This window comes from Bubalus bubalis, chromosome X (assembly GCF_019923935.1).
Source record: "Bubalus bubalis isolate 160015118507 breed Murrah chromosome X, NDDB_SH_1, whole genome shotgun sequence".
Classification (NCBI taxonomy): Eukaryota; Metazoa; Chordata; class Mammalia; order Artiodactyla; family Bovidae; genus Bubalus; species Bubalus bubalis.
The window spans coordinates 23,947,995-23,964,590 of NC_059181.1; the positions used below are offsets into that span (position 1 = coordinate 23,947,995).

A 16,596-nucleotide genomic window follows, 5' to 3' on the forward strand; every position below is an offset into this window, starting at 1 on the left:
GGGAGGGATTGGGGGCAGGAGGAGAAGGGGATGACAGAGGATGAGATGGCTGGATGTCATCACTGACTCGATGGACGTGAGTCTGAGTGAACTCCGGGAGTTGGTTATGGACAGGGAGGCCTGGCGTGCTGCGATTCATGGGTCACGAAGAGTCAGACACAACTGAGCAACTGAACTGAACTGAACTGAACTGAACTGAATAAGGGTGTGGTGGTACCTCATTGTTGTTTTAATTTTCAGTTCCCTATTGACACATGATATCAAGCCTTCTTTCCTGTGCTTAGTTGCCATTTACATATCTTCTTTGGTGAGGTTTTTATTTAGATATTTTGCTCACGTTGGGTTGTTTTTCTTACTGTTGAGTTTTAAGAGTACTTTAGATATGTTGTTATAGATATATGTCCTTATCAGATATATGTTTTACAAAAATAATCTCCTGGTCTGTAGCTTGTCTTTTTGTTCTGTTAACAGTGTCTTTTGCAGAGCAGAAATTTTGAATTTTAATAAAGTTCAACTTACCAGTTTTTTCTTTCATGGATTGTGCTTTTGATGTTGTATCTAACAACTCATTGCCAAACCCAAGATCACTTGGATTTTATCCTACATTATCTTATAAAAGTTTTATAGTTTTGCATTTTACCCATAGGTATATGATATATTTTGAGTTAATTTTTGTGAAAGATGTAAGGTTTGTGCCTAGATACTTTTTCTTTTCTGCATGTAGATGCCCGGTTGATCCAGCACCATTTGTTGGACTCATCTTTCTCCATTTTCTATTGAATTGTGTTTGCTCCTTTGTTAAAGATTGGTTGACTGTACTTGTGAGGTCTATTCCTGTGCTCCCTATTCTGACCCATTAAGTCTGTTTATCTATTCTTTGCCAATACCACATTATCTTGTTTACTATAACATTATCAGTTCAGTTCAGTTCAGTCACTCAGTCATGTCCGACTCTTTGTGACCCCATGAATTGCAGCACACCAGGCCTCCCTGTCCATCACAAACTCCCGGAGTTCACTCAAATTCACGTCAGTTGAGTCAGTGATGCCATCCAGCCATCTCACCCTCTGTTGTCCCCTTCTCCTCCTGCACCCAATCCCTCCCAGCATCAGAGTCTTTTCCAATGAGTCAACTCTTCGCATGAGGTGGCCAAAGTACTGGAGTTTCAGCTTTAGCATCATTCCTTCCAAAGAAATCCCAGGGCTGATCTCCTTTAGGGTGGACTGGTTGGATCTCCTTGCAGTCCAAGGGACTCTCAAGAGTCTTCTCCAACACCACAGTTCAAAAGCATCAATTCTTTGGCGCTCAGCCTTCTTCACAGTCCAACTCTCACATCCATACATGGCTACTGTAAAAACCATAGCCTTGACTAGACGGAACTTTGTTGGCAAAGTAATGTCTCTGCTTTTGAATATGCTATCTAGGTTGGTCATAACTTTCCTTCCAAGGAGTAAGCGTCTTTGAGGTCAGGGGTGGCGGTTGGGAGGAGCTACCCCACGCCTGAGGCCAGGGGCAGTGGCTGGGAGGAGCTGCCTCACACCTGAGGCCAGGGGCAGCGGCTGGGAGGAGCTGCCTCACACCTGAGGCCGGGGCAGTGGCTGGGAGGAGCTACCTCACACCTGAGGCCAGGGGCAGCGGCCGGGAGGAGCTACCCCACGCCCGAGGCCAGGGGCAGCAGCCTGGAGGAGTTACCACAAGCCCGAGGTCAGGGGCGGCGGCCGGGAGGAGCTACCACACCCCTGAGGCCAGGGGTGGGGGCCTGGAGGAGCTACCTTAACTCCGAGGCCAGGGGTGGTGACCGGAAAGAGCTACTGCAACCCCAAGGCCAGGGGCGGTGGCCAGGAGGAGCTACCCCACACCCGAGGCCAGGGTGGTGGCCAGAAAGAGCTACTGCAACCCTGAGGCCAGGGGCAGCGCCCTGGACGAGCTACTCCACGCCCGAGGCCATGGGCCGCGGCTGGGAGGATCTACCCCACGCCTGAGGCCAGGGGCAGCAGCCAGGAGGAGCTCCTGCAACCCCGAGGCCAGGGGCAGCGGCCAGGAGGAGCTACCCATGCCCGAGGTCAGGGGCTGCGGCCGGGAGCAGCTACTGCAACCCCGAGGTCAGGGGCAGTCGTCGGGAGGAGCTACCACACGCCCGAGGCCAGGCGTGGCAGCTGGGAGGAGCTACCACACGCCCGAGGCCAGGCGTGGCAGCTGGGAGGAGCTACCACACGCCCGAGGCCAGGCGTGGCAGCTGGGAGGAGCTACCCTCACGCCCGAGGCCAGGGGTGCTGGCCGAGAGGAGCAACCCCAGGTCCAAGGAGTGGTGGCTATGCGGGTGCAGGAAGGCCGAGAGGAGCTACTCCGCTTTCAAGGTCAGGAGGGGCAGCGGTGAGGAGATAACCCTCGTCCAAAGTAGGGAGCAGCGGTTGCACTTTGCTGGAGCAGCTGTGAAGAGATACCCCACATCCAAGGTAAGAGAAACCTACCGGGGTCCAGCCCTGGTTGGATCCAGGGATTGATTCCCTCAGGAGGACAGTGTTGGTGAAAAGAATAGCAAAGTCTGAGAGATTTTAGAGGCTCTTTATAACTGGTTTATGTGGAAAATCAATATAACCTGTGACATCAGGTTAGCTCTGACCACGGAGGCTGCAGGCACCCTCTCGAATCGCTGAAGGTGCCCCAGCTTAGGCACCTTCTCGAGTGGGTCTTAGAAGCCCAGGCAAGTAAGTGGTCCCAGAGGACCTCCACGCTCCAATTATTTTGGCCTGAAAAGATAGAGAAGAAAAGGAGAGAAAAGGAAGCAAGAAAGAACGACACAGGGAGACCAAGCATGTTGAGCAAGGCCCATAGCTTTATTTTTAAAGGGAGCTTATATACCTTAAGTTGTGCATAGAGGATAATAGGGGTGTGAAATCATGCAAAGTCAGCAGTCTTTGATCCTTATCAAGACCAGGCTTTCTTTTCTGCAAACTTATTGTATACAAATGGTTTAGGTGATTTACATCATCTTCTGGCCAGAAGGCCTGTTAACATTTTATGACTCTGATAAAGGTTTGTCAACCATAAGACTTATTTTCTCTAAGAGTAATTATTTTAAAGTTTGGCGCCATCCTCCGAAGGTGTTAGATAAAGTTGCATTCCTATAGGGCAGAGGTGCAGTGGGTTTACAACAAGCGAAGAATTTATTACCTTAAGGGTCTAAAGTTGTTAGCACCAAGGCCACTACTTATGTTTTCTATGTACCAACTATATTAATTAATACACTTCCAAGGATACAATACAGGGGATGTGGAAACTTGGCAGCAAGCATTGGCTCAACAATGAAATCTTCTACTAGTTCTAACAATTTCTAACTCTCCAAGAGGCTCTATACTATTTGAATATGTTAAGCTTCCTGTGCCTCTAGTGGTTTGGAGACTGTAAACAATCGTATGTGTAGCTGTAGGAGTCTGGGGAAACCTGTCAGTCAAGTTAGAGAGCCATCTGAGGGGTTTGGATCGAAACACTCCTATTATGCCCAAGAGGCTAATTAGCTAGAGCTCTAAGTTGATTTCCTTCAGAGAAAGGTGGTCAGGGATAGCCCCCCGTGACTGTCAGAGGAGTTGGTGAAAGTCATGAAGCAGTAAAACAGGCAGACTCTGGTTTTGGGGTAGATGCTCAGGCAGGCCCAGAGGGGCACCCCTCAAGTTCTGGCTCGCCTTGCCCACCAGAACTCTCCCACATGACCTTGTCACGGGTGGGGACTCCCGTGCTGGCTCCCAGCAGAAACCCAAGTAAGACGCTAGGTGTTGCGAGAGGGCATCAGAGGGCAGACAGACTGAAACCACAATCACAGAAAACTAGTCAGTCTAATCACATGGACCACAGCCTTGTCTAACTCAAAGAAACTAAGCCATGCTGTGTGGGGCCACCCAAGATGGGCGGGTCATAGTGGAGAGGTCTGACAGAATGTGGTCCACTGGAGAAGGGAATGGCAAACCACTTCAGTATTCTTGCCTTGAGAATCACATGAACAGTATGAAAAGGCAAAATGATAGGATACTGAAAGAGGAACTCCCCAGGTCAGTAGGTGCCGAATATGTTACTGGAGATCAGTGGAGAAATAACTCCAGAAAGAATGAAGGGATGGAGCCAAAGCAAAAACAATACCCAGTTGTGGATGTGACTGGTGATAGAAGCAAGGTCTGATGCTGTAAAGAGCAATATTGCATAGGAACCTGGAATGTTAGGTTCATGAATCAAGGCAAATTGGAAGTGGTCAAACAGGAGATGGCAAGAGTGAACGTCAACATTCTAGGAATCAGTGAGCTAAAATGGACTGGAATATGTGAATTTAACTCAGATGACCATTATAGCTACTATAGCATTATAATAAGTCTTAAAATTGGGTGGAGTCCATCTTCCAGCTTTGTTCTTTTTCCAACACTAAGGTGAATGGCTTCTTACTCATCATAGTGGACTACTGGCTGTGAACCAGCTCTGCCTGTGGCATTTCAGTGATCTCCTTTGCCATAGAGTGGGCCATAGTCAAACCCTCTCCAGTGGGATAAAAATCTCAGTCTTGGTTGGGAATGGGGGTTCTTCCAAGTCTGTTCTTTCCTTGGATAATCTCCCTCAGTCTTAGCTGGGGGAATTAGCTGTTCCCTCTGTTTCTGCTAAGTCACTTCAGTCGTGTCCAACTCTGTGTGACCCCATAGACAGCAGCCCACCAGGCTCCCCCGTCCCTGGGATTCTCCAGGCAAGAACACTGGAGTGGGTTGCCATTTCCTTCTCCAGTGCATGAAAGGGAAAAGTGAAAGTGAAGTCGGTCAGTCGTATCCGACTCTTAGGGACCCCATGGACTGCAGCCTACCAGGCTCCTCCATCCATGGGTTTTCCAGGCAAGAGTACTGGAGTGGGGTGCCATTGTCTTCTCCCGTTCCCTCTGTTTACTAGTCCTTTATTCTTGAGTTCCGTTTACCCCATTAGTAGTTAACCAACTTTTACTAGTTAACAATTCTTTATATTGAATTTTCCCCTTTTCAAGACAGACTTTGTTTCTGTTTCCTGACTAGAATGACAGATTCTTATACATTTTTGGTTAACTTGAACTCTCAAGTAATCTCCCAACTGAAATTCTGTGATTGGACTTGAGGGGAAGGGCCATAGAGTATAGGAAAGGGCACCTGGCCATGCAGCAGGCACAGTAGTTCTGTGAGTGACTCGGGTGTCTTGGCTGACTAGGTGTGTGAGATGTGAGCAGTACTAACTGGTATATGGAGCAAATGGTACCTAGCATTTTTGAGGACTCCTTCCTCATGATTCTGTTCTGGAGATGTGGCTGGAAGAGGTGCATGGTTGCACTATCTGAGATGTGGTGGGCTTGAAATAGCAGAGAGGAAAACCTTCTCAATTACTGTCAAAAAGAAGATGAACCATATTAGCAAGTCCAGATGGGGTCAGGGTCACTGGTTAAATCCTGAGAAGCACCCAGGGCAGCTATGATATTCCATCTGCTGCTACCCATAAGCAACTACTTACCTTGTTGATGATCACAAAAAGAGCTATTCCACAGCCCTGATGGATTCTTTCTAATGAGCAGACAAGCTATAGATATTTATGTGATACTCTTTAAACATTGTAAAATACAGCATTTTAGGAAATGGTTTGTATAAATTGTACATACTGATCGTTAATATAAATAATTTGTATTATGGGTTTGTTTTCCTTGGTGTGTACATTCACTCATCTCTGGGGATGTGGATGAGCAAAGTGTTTTGTTACACTGCCTTGCTCCTGCTGGCAGTGACACAGGTGCAGAACTGTGGGCATGATGAATCAAGCACCAATTGCATCACTGCCGTCTGTGCTCAGCTCGAATTGCCGTCAGTGGAGAAAATAGAATTCATTAGTTTTCTTTCAGGGCACATGCAAACACATGGATTTGAAAGAATATATCATGGTAGCAAGAAGAAATGGGCAAAGCTCAACGTTTTTTCCTCCTGAGCAGCTCTGGCGACAGATGAAATGATAAGCCTTTGGATGCATAGTCTTTGTCAGTAGATGTTTGAGAGGATGGTCACCCTGAGGCAAAATGCTCTGTGGATACCAATCACAATTTTTTACAATCTCTCAGAGCTATTGAGAAAATAATATTGATTTGTTACAGAATCCAAAGTGCTCCAAATGCTCACAGGAAATGTAACCAAATACTCAAGTAACTATTTTAAAGAATTCAGAGAAAATAAGATGCATGAAAATGACTTTCATGACTTCTGTGATGAGGTATCTAGGGAGATGAGTTGAGAGTCTTTATTTCATGTCTGTTTTCATTTTGGCATTGGCTGAGCTAATGCCATTTGACAGTAAGTGTGGAGCTCTGGCATGATGACAGAACACTCCATTTGGAGAGAGAGAGAAAGACTTTTGAAAAAATTAATCCTCCCAGGGTTTCTGAGGTGACAGGGGACTAGGAATAAGCTTAACCCAAGTTCTAGCTTTGGGTTTTTCAAATGAGACTGATCTTGGAGATTTTGACTGGAATTCTGTGAGGGGACCCAGGAATCTGTTTTAATAGTTACTTAAATTGCAAATTTGATTCTGCCAGTTTGGAAAACATCATTTTCCCATGTATATATTCAAAAGTGAAGTTTATTTTTAAATGCAATTTGATGCCCTTGTCCAGCCAGATTTAGGTTGGCATGATTCACCTGCATAAATATATTTTTTAAGGTTTGGGAACACTGGGCTCAGCATTTGGGAGAAAACATGAAAAACAACAACAAAAACCAACTCCCTGTATTGAATTGAGCAGCTGAAAGGCAAACACCTGGTCTTTTCTTCCCAATTATGCTGCTTGGGCTGGTAGACTGTTGACGATGAAATGTATTCACATAAAAAAAATCATTCTTCTTGCTCCTTCCTGATCTATACTTCTTTTTTCCCCTTTAAAACATAACATTTATTGCCTTTTTCTAATTACAGAAAATAATTCATGCTCAATGCCAAAAATCCCAAACAAAACAGAAAACAAAAATCTATAATTTCACCACCCAGAGATAACCTTGCTACATGTTTTCTAGAGACGTAGTGATATGTGCTTCTTGAGGCTTATAATTACAATACATCATGACCACTTGGTGAGAAAAAGTAATTGTAAGTTAAAACAGGAATGTTAAAGGTAACGTACAGAGAGTAGAATTTCACTTCTGCTACATTTTAATATCTTTGGAAAGCTGATAAATCAAACCACAGTTAAAATTCTAAGAGAATCCATATTTTTAGAATTTATAAATATGTTGTATTCTAAAGTTGTCATACCTTAGATATGTTTTTTATTCTGTAAAGAGTTTTTTTTACCTTTACATATCTATCATTCATTCATTCATACATTGTATCACTGTTGAATATTTATTATGCAGTTGCAGCAGTTAAAGACTGATAAGGTCCATTCCTCCAATGAGCTAATTTTCTGGGTTAAGGGAAAGAAATAATGAATAAGTGAAATAAACAAGTAAAGTTTTTTTGGATTGGGTGATTAAGGAAAGTTACTCTCAAAAGATCATATCAGAGTTGATACCTAAAAGGTTAAAAGGATCCCAACCTTGGGGAAATGAGAGAGTGTGGGTTGTGTTTCCCCACAACCTGTACAGAATGTGTTACAGAGAAGTTTTGGTTTAGTTTGATTTGGTTAGTTTGCTAGGTGAGAGATAGTGTAGATTTATTTTACTTTTCTTTTGGTTTGAGTGGAGTTAAACATCTTGTCATGTATTTAAGGGCCCTTTTAGTATAATCTTTTGCTTATTTTCTTCCCATCAAGTTTTTGGTCTCTTTATCTCTCAATTTTTGCAAAACTTTATATAGCAAAGGCTTATTTCTCATTCATACTGTTTGTCTGTCAAGGGTTGGAGTTTTCCTCCACATTGTCCTTAACTTACAATATGATATTGTGAACTGTGGGCATGATGTCATATAGCAGATCTCTAGAACCTATTCATTTTATATAACTAAAATGTTACACCCATTGAATAAAGCTCTCCATTTCTCCCTCTCCACAGTCCCTGGCAACCACCATTTTGCTTTCTGTTTTAAAATTTGACTTTTTTAGATTTCACATATAAATGAAATCATATTGTATGTTTCTTTCTGTGTCTGGCTTATTTCTCTTATCATGAGGTCTTCCAGGATCACCTGTGTTGCTGTAAATGGTAGGCATTCCATCTTTTTAAAAGTTGAACAATATTCCATCCATATATATATATATATATATATATATATATATATCACATTTGTTTTAGCCATTCATCTATTGACAGACACTGAAGTTGTTTCCATGTCTTGGCCACTGTGACTTGGCTGCACTGAACAAAAGAGTACAGCTATCTCTCCAAGATACTGATTTAAAAAGAGTACAGCTATCTCTCCAAGATACTGATTTAATTTCCTTAGGATGTATACTCTGAAGTGGGGACTTCCCTGGTGGTCCATAATAGCCATTTTTAAATTTATTTAAAAAATGATTGGAGTATAGTTGATTTACAGTGTTGTGTTAGACGCAATGATTTTTTTAAAAAAGAGGAAGGCTCTTCTAGGCTTAGGAGACTGCACTGCAGAAACCCAGCTGAGTGATCTCATGTGACTGAACAGAAGGTCTGAAATATTACAAGAGGAGAGGGAGAAAGGATTTTTATACCAAATTACTAAAGTCCTGGAGTGCTAACTTAAGTGGATTTGACTAAAACCTGTCCTCAAGCAGCCATTTAATAATTTTTTTGAGGAATACGAAAAGTTCAAAGTCCTTTTTGGAAGATTATTCTGGAGAAAGTAGGAATGTGGGTTTCAGAAATGAGAATCTCAAAGGAAGCAGAAAGACCAATTTGGAGAAATGATCAAAAAGCACAATGCTGATTCTCCATGTTAATTATCTATTTGTGTCAACGAACAGTGTATTTCCAGTCATTCAGACTTAAACTCTATAAGAAACTTATACTTCACTTTCATCTAGTATTACTGTCTATACTAATCCACATGGAGCCTCTTTCACTTTTTTTTTTTTTGCATTTAGTGTTCACTTTGTCATTCTGAGAGTGATTTTTTTTTGTTTTTGGTTTTCTATTAGTAAATTTAGACCTTGGAGATACCTCTCATCCAAGATAAGGAACAGTGGCTGTGCTTTGCTGGAGCAGCTGTGAAGAGATACCCCACGTCCAAGGTAAGAGAAACCAAAGTAAGATGGTAAGTGTTGCGAGAGGGCATCAGAGGGCAGACAGACTGAAACCATAATCAAAGAAAACTAGTCAGTCTAATCACATGGACCACAGCCTTGTATAAATGAATGAATGAAACTTAATGAAACTAAGCCATGCCATGTGGGGCCACCCAAGACAGACAGCTCATGGTGGAGAGGTCTGACAGAATGTGGTCCACTGGAGAAAGGAATGGCAAACCACATCTGTATTCTTGCCTTGAGAATCACATGAACAGTATGAAAAGGCAAAATGATAGGATACTGAAAGAGGAACTCCCCAGGTTGGTAGGTGCCCAATATGCTACTGGAGATCAGTGGAGAAATAACTCCAGAAAGAATGAAGGGATGGAGCCAAAGCAAAAACAATACCCAGTTGTGGATGTGACTGGTGATAGAAACAAGGACTGATGCTGTAAAGAGCAATATTGCAATGTTAGGTCCATGAATCAAGGCAAATTGGAAGTGGTCGAACAGGAGATGGCAAGAGTGAACGTCGACATTCTAGGAATCAGTGAACTAAAATGGACTGGAATGGGTGAATTTAACTCAGATGACCATTATATCGACTACTGTGGGCAGGAATCCCTTAGAAGAAATGGAGTAGCCATCATGGTCAACAAAAGAGTCTGAAATGCAGTACTTGGATGCAATCTCAAAAATGACAGAATGATCTCTGTTCATTTCCAAGGCAAACCATTCAATATCACAGTAATCCAAGTCTATGCCCCAACCAGTAATGCTGAAGAAGCTGAAGTTGAATGGTTCTGTGAAGACCTACAAGACCTTTTAGAACTAACACCCAAAAAAGATGTCCTTTTCATTATAGGGGACTGGAATGCAAAAGTAGGAAGTCAAGAAACACCTGGAGTAACAGGCAAATTTGGCCTTGGAATACGGAATGAATCAGGGCAAAGGCTAATAGAGTTTTGCCAAGAGAACGCACTGGTCATAGCAAACACCCTCTTCCAACAACACAAGAGAAGACTCTATACATGGACATCACCAGATGGTCAACACTGAAATCAGATTGATTATATTCTTTGCAGCCAAAGATGGAAAAGCTCTATACAGTCAGCAAAAACAAGACTGGGAGCTGACTGTGGCTCAGATCACGAACTCCTTATTGCTAAATTCAGACAGAAATTGAATAAAGTAGGGAAAAACACTAGACCATTCAGGTATGACCTAAATCAAATCCCTAATGATTATACAGTGGAAGTGAGAAATAGATATAAGGGACTAGATCTGATAGATAGAGTGCCTGATGAACTATTGATGGAGGTTCGTGATATTGTACAGGAGACAGGGATCAAGACCATTCCCATGGAAAGAAATGCAAAAAAGCAAAATGGCTGTCTGGAGAGGCCTTACAAATAGCTGTGAAAAGAAGAGAAGTGAAAAGCAAAGGAGAAAAGGAAAGATACAAGCATCTGAATGCAGAGTTCCAAAGACTAGCAAGGAGAGATAAGAAAGCCTTCCTCAGTGATCAATGCAAAGAAATAGAGGAAAACAACAGAATGGGAAAGACTAGAGATATCTTCAAGAAAATTAGAGATACCAAGGAAACATTTCATGCAAAGATGGGCTCGATAAAGGACAGAAATGGTATGGACCTAACAGAAGCAGAAGATATTAAGAAGAGGTGGCAAGAATACACAGAAGAACTGTACAAAAAAGATCTTCACGACCCAGATAATCACGATGGTGTGATCACTCACCTAGAGCCAGACATCCTGGAATGTGAAGTCAAGTGGGCCTCAGAAAGCATCATTGCGAACAAAGCTAGTGGAGGTGATGGAATTCCAGTTGAGCTATTTCAAATCCTGAAAGATGATGCTGTGAAAGTGCTGCACTCAATATGCCAGCAAATTTGGAAAACTCATCAGTGGCCACAGGACTGGAAAAAGTCAGTTTTCATTCCAATCCCAAAGAAAGGCAATGCCAAAGAATGCTCAAACTACCGCACAATTGCACTCATCTCACATGCTAGTAAAGTAATGCTCAAAATTCTCCAAGCCAGGCTTCAGCAATACGTGAACTGTGAACTTCCAGATGTTCAAGCTGGTTTTAGAAAAGCCGGAGGAACCAGAGACCAAATTGCCAACATCTGCTGGATCATCGAAAAAGCAAGAGAGTTCCAGAAAAACATCTATTTCTGCTTTATTGACTATGCCAAAGCCTTTGACTGTGTGGATCACAATAAACTGTGGAAAATTCTGAAAGAGATGGGTATACCAGACCACCTGACCTTCCTCTTGAGAAACCTATATGCAGGTCAGGAAGCAACAGTTAGAACTGGACATGGAACAACAGACTTGTTCCAAATAGGAAAAGGAGTGCGTCAAGGCTGTATATTGTCACCCTGCTTATTTAACTTATATGCAGAGTACATTCAGAAAACTAAGATCATGGCATCTGGTCCCATCACCTCATGGCAAATAGATAGGGAAACAGTGACAGACTTTATTTTGGGGGGGGGCTCCAGAATCACTGCAGATGGTGACTGCAACCATGAAATTAAAAGATGCTTACTCCTTGGGAGAAAAATTACGACCAACCATGATCGCATATTAAAAAGCAGAGACATTATTTGCCAACAAGATCTGTCTAGTCAAGGCTACAGTTTTTCTAGTAGTCATGTATGGATGTGAAGGTTGGACTATAAAGAAAGCTGAGCACTGAAGAATTGATGCTTTTGAACTATGGTGTTGGAGAAGACTCTTGAGAGTCTCTTGGACTGTAAGGAGATCAAACCAGTTAATTCTAAAGGAAGTCAGTCCTGAATATTCATTGGAAGGACTGATGCTAACGCTGAAGCTCCAGTACTTTGGCTGCCTGATATGAAGAGCCGATTCATTGGTAAAGACCCTGATGCTGGGAAAGATTGAAGGCAGGAGGAGAAGGGGATGACAGAGGATAAGATGGTTGGATGGCATCACCAACTCAATGGACATGAGTTTGGGTAAACTCCAGGAGTTGGTGATGCACAGGGAGGCCTGGCATGCTTCAGTCCATGGGGTCTCAAAGTTGGACACAACTGAGTGACTGAACTGAACTGAAGATGTTTAAAAATATTCTATATTTTAGATATCCAAATAACTTTATTGTTCAAAAGTTTTACCCTGGGAGAAGGTAATTATTACATGAATGTTACCATTGCTCAAACATTTTTGAATGTTATTTTCCAGAATTTCCTTGAAGCTAGTTTATGTGTCATGCAAGAAACTAGTGAAATGATATACTGATATATCAGACTGAAGCACAGTTTTCCAATCTTTAGAAGCAAAAACAAAGTCACTCAAAACAATTTTGTATTTTAAGCATAATAAGTGTAAGTTGAAAGTAGGAAAATCATGTTAGCTAGAAGCCTCTATTTTTAACTGATTTCTAGAAGTGTCTGTGTAAATTAATGAAATGTTTGAATTGTTGCTATTTTCAAAATCATGATAATTGAGAATATTGATATATTCTGTACATAGGACAAAACCAGTATTCTATGTTTTAATTTAATGAAGAATCAGTTTTTATCTTGGCTCATACATAATTGCCTTGTGTTAGTGTATACTCATAAGTTTCTGGAATCAATTAATCTGAAGAAGTTAAGATTTAATTTATAGTCTTGTTGATATTGTAAATTTGCTTAGTAAGGTGTTCTTTTTATAATCAGTACCAAGTGATACTTCAGCTCAGTTCCTGCCCAAATGATTAAAAATATAGAATGTAGCTATATGATGCAGACTTTTCTGGTTAAATCTTCTCTTAGTTTGAAGATTCTCCCATTATTTATATTCTTCTGTGTGTCACTGTATATCTATATATCTATAAATAGTTGTGTAACCTATAATAAAATCATATAATCATACATAACTGTATAGTTATAGTTGTATATAGTTATAGATGGTTATATGTAATATGGGGCTTCCCGTGTGGTTGAAGTGATAAAGAATCCACCTTCCAGTGCAGGAGATGCAAGAAACCTGGGGTCAATCCCTGGGTCAGGACAATCCCTTGGAGTAGGAAATGGAAACCCACTCCAGTATTCTTGCCTGGAAAATTCCATGGACAGGGAAGCGTGGTAGGCTATAGTTCACGGGGTGCAAAGCCACAACTGAGCACACAGCGCTATGATAACAAACATATAAGTATATGTAATGTATTATCTCTCCTTATTTCTCTCTAGTTCTGGGCCTGTGAAGAAGTTACAAAATGCTGGTCTTTAGTCCAGATTTGCTTTGTTTGTTCTGTAGAATGTTGGTTTACATAGTATTTTAAGTTTGAATTACTTAAAAATCAGATTTTAAAATCCAGCTTTCTGGCTTCTCTTGACCAGTCAGAAGTCCTGACAATACTATCGTCCTAACAACAATAAATCAAGTAGAACTGAGCCTATGGAATCCTTGCAGTATGGGCCTTGTGTCCTGCTAGTCGTCATTTCTTCTAATACAGGGCCTGAGTTTGAAATCCTTGATCTCAGTCCTACTGAGGATTTTGATTTTAACCTTTAGGTCAACTGGTAAGGTTTTAAGTAAGGGTGGGGTAACATGGTGTGGCGTCATGGAAATTTGACTGGCTTATTTTCAGCTCCTGTAAGGATAAGTATCTGTTCACACAATTTACTTTTTTTTCAAGCCATAGGTAATACGTATTTGCTGACTGGCAGGTTTGTAATTCTCCCCTTTCACTTTTTGGCCAGAGAGGAGTCACTCTGTCTAACTGCACTTAACCAGCCTGTTTTGTATATTTCTCTACTGAGTGTGTTTTTCTTGTCTCTTGGGGCCACACCCCATTGTGGAAAATAGGGATTTGGGGCCCCTGTGGCTCTATGAACACCAGAGCTCTATTCAGGGACCCCCTAAGACTGCCAACAAGTATGAATTGAATGAGGATACTGTTCACAACTCCTGCCTTGCTGTTCTCCTTCATGGCCAAGCATCCCAGCTTGTTAGACGTAGTTGTTAAATACTAAGGTGCCAGAGATAAAATTAATATGACAGAATGACAGTCTCACTTTTGCTAGAACTAAATGATGCAAATGCCCTTAATTAGATTCAATTCCATATGCCTAGAGAGTAAACTCTTCTTCTCAAAAGATAGAATACTAATGTCTTGCATTGATGAAGGGCCTTTCATCCGGGAGTTTTCCCACATGGTTTATACACCAATATGGCATAGTAAAAGCAAAGTAAAGACAACTCCAGCCACAAATGGAATGTAACAACTGCTTAATGGTCTGTGACAAAACAGGAGAGCAGGAACTGTAAAAAGCTATTGAAAACATCATTAATGTATATTCTAAATAGAAAGTCTTATTGAAAATATAAAGTTAAATTTTCTTAAAAGTAAGTTTGTAGGGAGTGAGTGCTAGCTGTTTTAAGTTCCAAGGACAGACCAAGAAGTAGCCTAACAGTGTATAACGATCTTATTATATTTGATCTCCAGAGGGGGTTAAAGGATTTATCTTGATGTCTTTAAAGAATGGTGTGGGTCAGGGATGGAAGAGTGAGAGAAGGGGGAACCAAGACTTCTTGTGCGGGTCAGGGATGACTTAGCATGCCAGTCCTTACAGTGATCTTATAAAATACTTATTATTAGGGGCATTGTGGAGATGAGGAAACTGAAGCTCAGAGAAAGTAAGGAATTGACCCAAGTTGTTCAAGTGTTTGGGAACGTGGCTCCTTGTCTGGAAGTGCCACTCACTCTTCCATGGTCGTTCTTGTCATTCTTCAGAGGCTCTAGGGTCCTAATGCAAATAGTTTCCAGCCTCCATATGCTGGAGGGACAGAGCCTCTTGACTACTGTCTATGGGTTCTCTACCACTAGCGATAGTGAGTTAGCTAGTGACCTCTTCTTGCCCCTCACTCTGTCCATGAATGTCTGTTATAGAATAATCTCCTTTGACCCTTATAAGGCAATCAGCAAGCTTGCTCTGCTGTTCTCACAGTCTCCCCTTCTTCCTCCACTTTTGATAGCTGTGTTATATTAATAGCTCCATCGCCAGAGCATAGAACATTTACATCACCCTTATTCTCATGAAAAGAACAAAATTTTTTAAAAAGCAGAGTCTTGCCTATATAATTGAATGACCTCCTTTTCTGCTACTCACGTTGAAGTGAGATAAGTTCCTGCACGGTAGACCAGAACAGTTCTCTATGCTGCAGAGCTCTGGGCTCCTTCTCTGGTGTTCCTTTGAAATATTCGCATTCATGGTCTCTCGTGGTAGCCATCTCTCCAGTTAATTCTGAGAAGGGCCTCTTTTAGCTCCCATCCCCCTTGAAGTCCTTGCCTTGAGGTAAGTCCTCACTGTGGGACTCTCCTTTCTCTGAGCCTGTGGTCAGTCTCCCTGCAGTGCTCCCGCATGCGCCTCAGATGGACGTCTGAGAAGCCTCTTCCTGTCATCATCATTTTTCTCAGATGAGCCTGCTGAGCCTTCCAGTCCCAGAACGGACGCGTTCTCTGCACGGTGATGCTGTGCCTGTAGTTTCTGAATTCCCTGGCTCTCAGGATGACCAGAATCCCCTCTGTCTTCCCTCCTGTAGTACAGAGAGCTGCTGCCCCCACATTCCTCTTGCATCCACCCTGTATTCTGGATTTGTGGAGATTCATTTGAATTATTTTTTCTTGTGTTATTCTACTTGATTTTTGTATTCTCAAGAGGAGTGTAAGGAGCTGAGAAGTCTATACTGTCTCCACCAGCATCTTGCCACAGGACAACCTCTTAATTTGTCTCACAGTTTCTGCTCAGCCTCACCCCTAAGGTGCATACTCCACCTGGAACGTGTCTGCTAAAAGGAAGTTAGACCATGTTTGCTTAAATCTCCTCAGTGGCTTCCTGTCTCATTCAGAGAAAAGCCCAGGTCCTACTGGGATTGACAAGGCCACCAGCATCCAGGCCCTCATCACACTCTCAGCCTTTCTTGCTTCTGCTCTCCCCTTGCCCTGTCTTTCTATGTTTTCCACAAAGATTGTCACCTGCTTCAAACTTGGGGACTTTGTGCTTTCTGCTCTCTGTCTTGAGTGATGCTAAGATACCGTCTTGGTCCACTCCTTCACCTGCTTCTGGTCTTTCCTCAGATGTCACCTTTTCTGTGAGCCTTGTGTGCCCATCTTCTCTAAGTAGCATATGCCATGACATTGACTAACCCCTTCTCTGTTTACTGTTTCTCCCCAACACCTCTCTTTAACCTACTCTACATTTTTCTTATTATTTTGTTTATATTCTGTTTCCCTACTAGCAAAGATTAATATCTGTATGGTTTATGGGTGTATTTCTAGACCTTATAACAATATCTGACATGGAGTAGGTTCACAATAAATATTAGTTGAATGTACTCATATGGGCAGGAAAATAGGTCAATTATGCAATAACAGTTGAGAGGGAAGAGTGG

At 42.1% G+C, this 16,596-nt stretch overlaps 1 long non-coding RNA gene across 1 annotated transcript in view; it reads left to right on the forward strand.

Annotated features, from left to right (window-relative positions):
* The first annotated feature begins 2,260 nt into the window (after positions 1-2,260).
* LOC123331767 overlaps positions 2,261-16,596 on the forward strand; it is a 91,710-nt gene continuing 77,374 nt past the window's right edge. Inside the window, exons 1-2 of the long non-coding RNA XR_006548538.1 lie at positions 2,261-2,456; positions 9,083-9,175. This is a non-coding gene — a long non-coding RNA (uncharacterized LOC123331767). The remainder of the gene's footprint in view (positions 2,457-9,082; positions 9,176-16,596) is intronic.